Raw genomic sequence first — 6,449 nt, 5'->3', positions numbered from 1 at the left:
ATATGAAGTGTTGTCAGCTGAAGTCGGATGATGCAGACGACCGTAAGGACGAAGTACCTAAGAGTACCGCTAGGCCGCGCCTCTTTAGCTCAGTGGTAGAGCACTGGTCTAATAAACCAGGGGTCGTAAGTTCCGTCCTCACAGGAGAAAGATGAATTTTGGAAATCAGTTGCGCGTCGTGGCCGTATAGCAAACAGTACCTGTGATGACGAACAATTAGCGACAGGCGTTTTTTTAAGAATCACTCTCAGATGCGATTAAGGCGAATGGCGCAGATAAAGCATTTGCCAAAGCGGTACAGCATAAGGTGGGACGAGGCAGTCTGAATTACATTTTATAGATGTATTTCTCACATATCTCAGAGCCTCTCGCGATATTCGTCGTCGTCGTCGTCGTCGTCGTCGCCGCCGCCGCTTCTGCAGAAGTAGCAAATGGCAACCGTAGCAAATGCGGCGAGGGACGCCCTGCCTTCGATTCCGAATGCACAAAGTGTGTGGTCTTGTTTCACAGTCTATATTTGGTCGGTCTCGTCAGAGGTTGAATGTAACGAATGGGTGGGAAAGAGCAAGGGGCAGCGGCTGTGTAGAACGAAAACACAAATCCTCAGGGGTGTGAGCGTTTCGAGATGAGTCGTATACATGTAAATGTTGGTCGTCAGTGACCGTGTGGCCTAAAGGATAAGGCGTCGGACTTCGGATCTGAAGATTACAGGTTCGAATGCTGTCACGCTTGTGTTTTTCCAGTTCTGAAAAAGAAACATAACGTTTTAATGTAGCAATTGAGCAGTACGAAACCGTCTGAATGTTGCTGTTGACCATTTTTTTCTTGGAGATGCTCTTGAGCTTGAAACACACACAACAAGACCGGTGTTAACTAGCGAAATGGTCGGCAGAGTGCCGACACAGCGAGTTTTGACTATCACTTGCACATCTAAAACAACGTCGGAAAGTAACTCGTTCGGCTTTTGAGTCACATAAAGTATGTGCGTTAATTTTGACGCCACTAGCTCTGCATGTTGTCATGCAATTTCTTTACCTCTCAGAAATGATTATGACATAAAAGTGAAGTACGTGACGAGTGTGACGTTAGGAAAACATTAGGCATCATGGAGAGATTCTGTATGGGACCACCCAACCCAAACGAGTACTGTGTGACGTGCTACCCGGCAGGTATTCACCGAGGTAGCCGGCTAGCTCAGTCGGTAGAGCGTCAGACTCTTAATCCCAGGGTCGTGGGTTCGAGCCAGACGCTGGGCGGAACGGAATTTTGTTCCGCTGCAAGTGTAAATTACCGTTTTTCTGATTAACGAGATTTAATGGAAATAGCAACTTTAAACTTTTCCTACGTCTCTGTCAGTCGAAAGGAAGCTGTATTTGAAGGTGAAGGTGATTTTGTAGACATGTGTGAAAGACATGTTCTGAAATGCAAGTGTTGTTGTTTGGAGAGCACATCGGTTACGTGTCAGATGTGTAGTCAAGCAGTAATTTGTCGCCATAGCTGCAAATATTAGCCGGTAATATGAAGTGTTGTCAGCTAAAGTCTGATGATGCAGACGACCGTAAGGACGAAGTACCTAAGAGTACCGCTAGGCCGCGCCTCTTTAGCTCAGTGGTAGAGCACTGGTCTAATAAACCAGCGGTCGTAAGTTCCATCCTCACAGGAGAAAGATGAATTTTGGAAATCAGTTGCGCGTCGTGGCCGTATAGCAAACAGTACCTGTGATGACGAACAATTAGCGACAGGCGTTTTTTTAAGAATCACTCTCAGATGCGATTAAGGCGAATGGCGCAGATAAAGCATTTTTTTTTTTTTAAAAAAAAAAAAAAAACTTTATTAATAATACAACAACATTAATTTAATTATACAACATCTTAATATATAACTAAGTATGATACAAAAAGTCAAATACAAGAAACTATTACCATACTATTAACCCACCACCTCAAATAATTAGTGGGTCCTTATTACAAACTACTAATTGGCAGTGTATTACTTGTGTGGCACTAACTACGGGCATGATTAATAAGTTACTTGTTAGACTACCTTACATGACTATTCTAGTGTGATCTGCAGTGTTACAGTATGTGCCAGAAGTTATGCATACAAACCTACTGTTATTTAGCCTGCCCACCGAGCTAACCCCAGTGGGCGTGCCCCTGGCACTGGGCTGGCTACGACTTTAACTTCACTGCAGTCCCTACCTTGTTAGTATGTTAGTATTTCTAGTTCTTACTTAAACTACTTTCTACTCAAAAAATAGTTGTGCGATAATTCCAATTCCGGGTAGTGCACCTGCCATCCTTGTCCGAAGACGCGGCGGATTCCAGCCATGAAATGGCTGGCCAGATCCGCGCCTGGCGGTAGTGCAGGTGCAACTCGGTCAAGTTCGGTTTGGTACTTGATTAGTTCCTTGCCCTAATAAAGTCCCTCATGACTTTCATCGAGATCTCATTTGCCAGACTGTTGAGGACTCTGAAAGTGTCGGCACGCCGCAGCAAGGTATATGTATCTTGGCTAGGAAGTTGCGCTCTAAGTTCACTTGCCACTCCATCATACAACGTGCAGTTGTAGATGACGTGTTCGGGAGTTCCTTCCGGAGCACCACAGTCACACGCTGGTGTCGCCTGTTTACCAAATCGGCAAAGGTATGCCGGATATGGCCCATGTCCTGTCAGGAAGTGCAGCAGACCCCTACTTGGCTGAAAGTATCCCATTTTTAATCTTTCTGCAACATCTGGAAGTAGCTCAAAAACTCGTCTCCCAGTTCCTTCCCCTTCCCACTGACTCTGCCATAGTTCCTCCCCCCTTCTCTTGATTGCGTATTTGTCCCCTACTTGCACACCCATGATTTCCCTAGTCTTTTCAACTTTCCCCTTTGTTACCCAATGCCACGCTGCCTGCTCCCTAATTTTTATATCAAGGGGACATAATCCCATAATAACTAGCAACGCCCCCCCAGGAGTAGTTCTGTATGCCCCAGCAGATCTTAGTAGCATACTTCGCTGCACCCTCCTCACGGCCATGGCAGGCGCCACCCTCGTGAGCCTGTGTGCCCAGACCCCGCTGGCATACCCTACTAAGGAAGTCAGAATACTATTATGATATAATTTTATTAGGTGGGGGGGTAAGTGAAATCTTTTATGTCCTATGTTTATTAAGTTATTAAGGATTTCTATCGCGCGCTGTGCAATCATTTCTATGTGCGTCGCGTAATTCCATTTTTCGTCTATTATTACTCCATAAAGCATTTGCCAAAGCGGTACAGCATAAGGTGGGACGAGGCAGTCTGAATTACATTTTATAGATGTATTTCTCACATATCTCAGAGCCTTTCGCGATATTCATCGTCGTCGTCGTCGTCGTCGTCGCCGCCGCCGCCGCTTCTGCAGAAGTAGCAAATGGCAATCGTAGCAAATGCGGCGAGGGACGCCCTGCCTTCGATTCCGAATGCACAAAGTGTGTGGTCTTGTTTCACAGTCTATATTTGGTCGGTCTCGTCAGAGGTTGAATGTAACGAATGGGTGGGAAAGATCAAGGGGCAGCGGCTGTGTAGAACGAAAACACAAATCCTCAGGGGTGTGAGCGTTTCGAGATGAGTCGTATACATGTAAATGTTGGTCGTCAGTGACCGTGTGGCCTAAAGGATAAGGCGTCGGACTTCGGATCTGAAGATTACAGGTTCGAATGCTGTCACGCTTGTGTTTTTCCAGTTCTGAAAAAGAAACATAACGTTTTAATGTAGCAATTGAGCAGTACGAAACCGTCTGAATGTTGCTGTTGACCATTTTTTGCTTGGAGATGCTCTTGAGCTTGAAACACACACAACAAGACCGGTGTTAACTAGCGAAATGGTCGGCAGAGTGCCGACACAGCGAGTTTTGACTATCACTTGCACATCTAAAACAACGTCGGAAAGTAACTCGTTCGGCTTTTGAGTCACATAAAGTATGTGCGTTAATTTTGACGCCACTAGCTCTGCATGTTGTCATGCAATTTCTGTACCTCTCAGAAATGATTATGACATAAAAGTGAAGTACGTGACGAGTGTGACGTTAGGAAAACATTAGGCATCATGGAGAGATTCTGTATGGGACCACCCAACCCAAACGAGTACTGTGTGACGTGCTACCCGGCAGGTATTCACCGAGGTAGCCGGCTAGCTCAGTCGGTAGAACGTCAGACTCTTAATCGCAGGGTCGTGGGTTCGAGCCAGACGCTGGGCGGAACGGAATTTTGTTCCGCTGCAAGTGTAAATTACCGTTTTTCTGATTAACGAGATTTAATGGAAATAGCAACTTTAAACTTTGCCTACGTCTCTGTCAGTCGAAAGGAAGCTGTATTTGAAGGTGAAGGTGATTTTGTAGACATGTGTGAAAGACATGTTCTGAAATGCAAGTGTTGTTGTTTGGAGAGCACATCGGTTACGTGTCAGATGTGTAGTCAAGCAGTAATTTGTCGCCATAGCTGCAAATATTAGCCGGTAATATGAAGTGTTGTCAGCTAAAGTCTGATGATGCAGACGACCGTAAGGACGAAGTACCTAAGAGTACCGCTAGGCCGCGCCTCTTTAGCTCAGTGGTAGAGCACTGGTCTAATAAACCAGCGGTCGTAAGTTCCATCCTCACAGGAGAAAGATGAATTTTGGAAATCAGTTGCGCGTCGTGGCCGTATAGCAAACAGTACCTGTGATGACGAACAATTAGCGACAGGCGTTTTTTTAAGAATCACTCTCAGATGCGATTAAGGCGAATGGCGCAGATAAAGCATTTTTTTTTTTTTAAAAAAAAAAAAAAAACTTTATTAATAATACAACAACATTAATTTAATTATACAACATCTTAATATATAACTAAGTATGATACAAAAAGTCAAATACAAGAAACTATTACCATACTATTAACCCACCACCTCAAATAATTAGTGGGTCCTTATTACAAACTACTAATTGGCAGTGTATTACTTGTGTGGCACTAACTACGGGCATGATTAATAAGTTACTTGTTAGACTACCTTACATGACTATTCTAGTGTGATCTGCAGTGTTACAGTATGTGCCAGAAGTTATGCATACAAACCTACTGTTATTTAGCCTGCCCACCGAGCTAACCCCAGTGGGCGTGCCCCTGGCACTGGGCTGGCTACGACTTTAACTTCACTGCAGTCCCTACCTTGTTAGTATGTTAGTATTTCTAGTTCTTACTTAAACTACTTTCTACTCAAAAAATAGTTGTGCGATAATTCCAATTCCGGGTAGTGCACCTGCCATCCTTGTCCGAAGACGCGGCGGATTCCAGCCATGAAATGGCTGGCCAGATCCGCGCCTGGCGGTAGTGCAGGTGCAACTCGGTCAAGTTCGGTTTGGTACTTGATTAGTTCCTTGCCCTAATAAAGTCCCTCATGACTTTCATCGAGATCTCATTTGCCAGACTGTTGAGGACTCTGAAAGTGTCGGCACGCCGCAGCAAGGTATATGTATCTTGGCTAGGAAGTTGCGCTCTAAGTTCACTTGCCACTCCATCATACAACGTGCAGTTGTAGATGACGTGTTCGGGAGTTCCTTCCGGAGCACCACAGTCACACGCTGGTGTCGCCTGTTTACCAAATCGGCAAAGGTATGCCGGATATGGCCCATGTCCTGTCAGGAAGTGCAGCAGACCCCTACTTGGCTGAAAGTATCCCATTTTTAATCTTTCTGCAACATCTGGAAGTAGCTCAAAAACTCGTCTCCCAGTTCCTTCCCCTTCCCACTGACTCTGCCATAGTTCCTCCCCCCTTCTCTTGATTGCGTATTTGTCCCCTACTTGCACACCCATGATTTCCCTAGTCTTTTCAACTTTCCCCTTTGTTACCCAATGCCACGCTGCCTGCTCCCTAATTTTTATATCAAGGGGACATAATCCCATAATAACTAGCAACGCCCCCCCAGGAGTAGTTCTGTATGCCCCAGCAGATCTTAGTAGCATACTTCGCTGCACCCTCCTCACGGCCATGGCAGGCGCCACCCTCGTGAGCCTGTGTGCCCAGACCCCGCTGGCATACCCTACTAAGGAAGTCAGAATACTATTATGATATAATTTTATTAGGTGGGGGGGTAAGTGAAATCTTTTATGTCCTATGTTTATTAAGTTATTAAGGATTTCTATCGCGCGCTGTGCAATCATTTCTATGTGCGTCGCGTAATTCCATTTTTCGTCTATTATTACTCCATAAAGCATTTGCCAAAGCGGTACAGCATAAGGTGGGACGAGGCAGTCTGAATTACATTTTATAGATGTATTTCTCACATATCTCAGAGCCTTTCGCGATATTCATCGTCGTCGTCGTCGTCGTCGTCGTCGTCGCCGCCGCCGCTTCTGCTGAAGTAGCAAATGGCAACCGTAGCAAATGCGGCGAGGGACGCCCTGCCTTCGATTCCGAATGCACAAAGTGTGTGGTCTTGTTTCACAGTC

The sequence above is a fragment of the Schistocerca gregaria genome, unplaced genomic scaffold, assembly GCF_023897955.1.
Source record: "Schistocerca gregaria isolate iqSchGreg1 unplaced genomic scaffold, iqSchGreg1.2 ptg000038l, whole genome shotgun sequence".
Classification (NCBI taxonomy): Eukaryota; Metazoa; Arthropoda; class Insecta; order Orthoptera; family Acrididae; genus Schistocerca; species Schistocerca gregaria.
Note: the sequence above shows the minus strand (reverse complement) of the source record.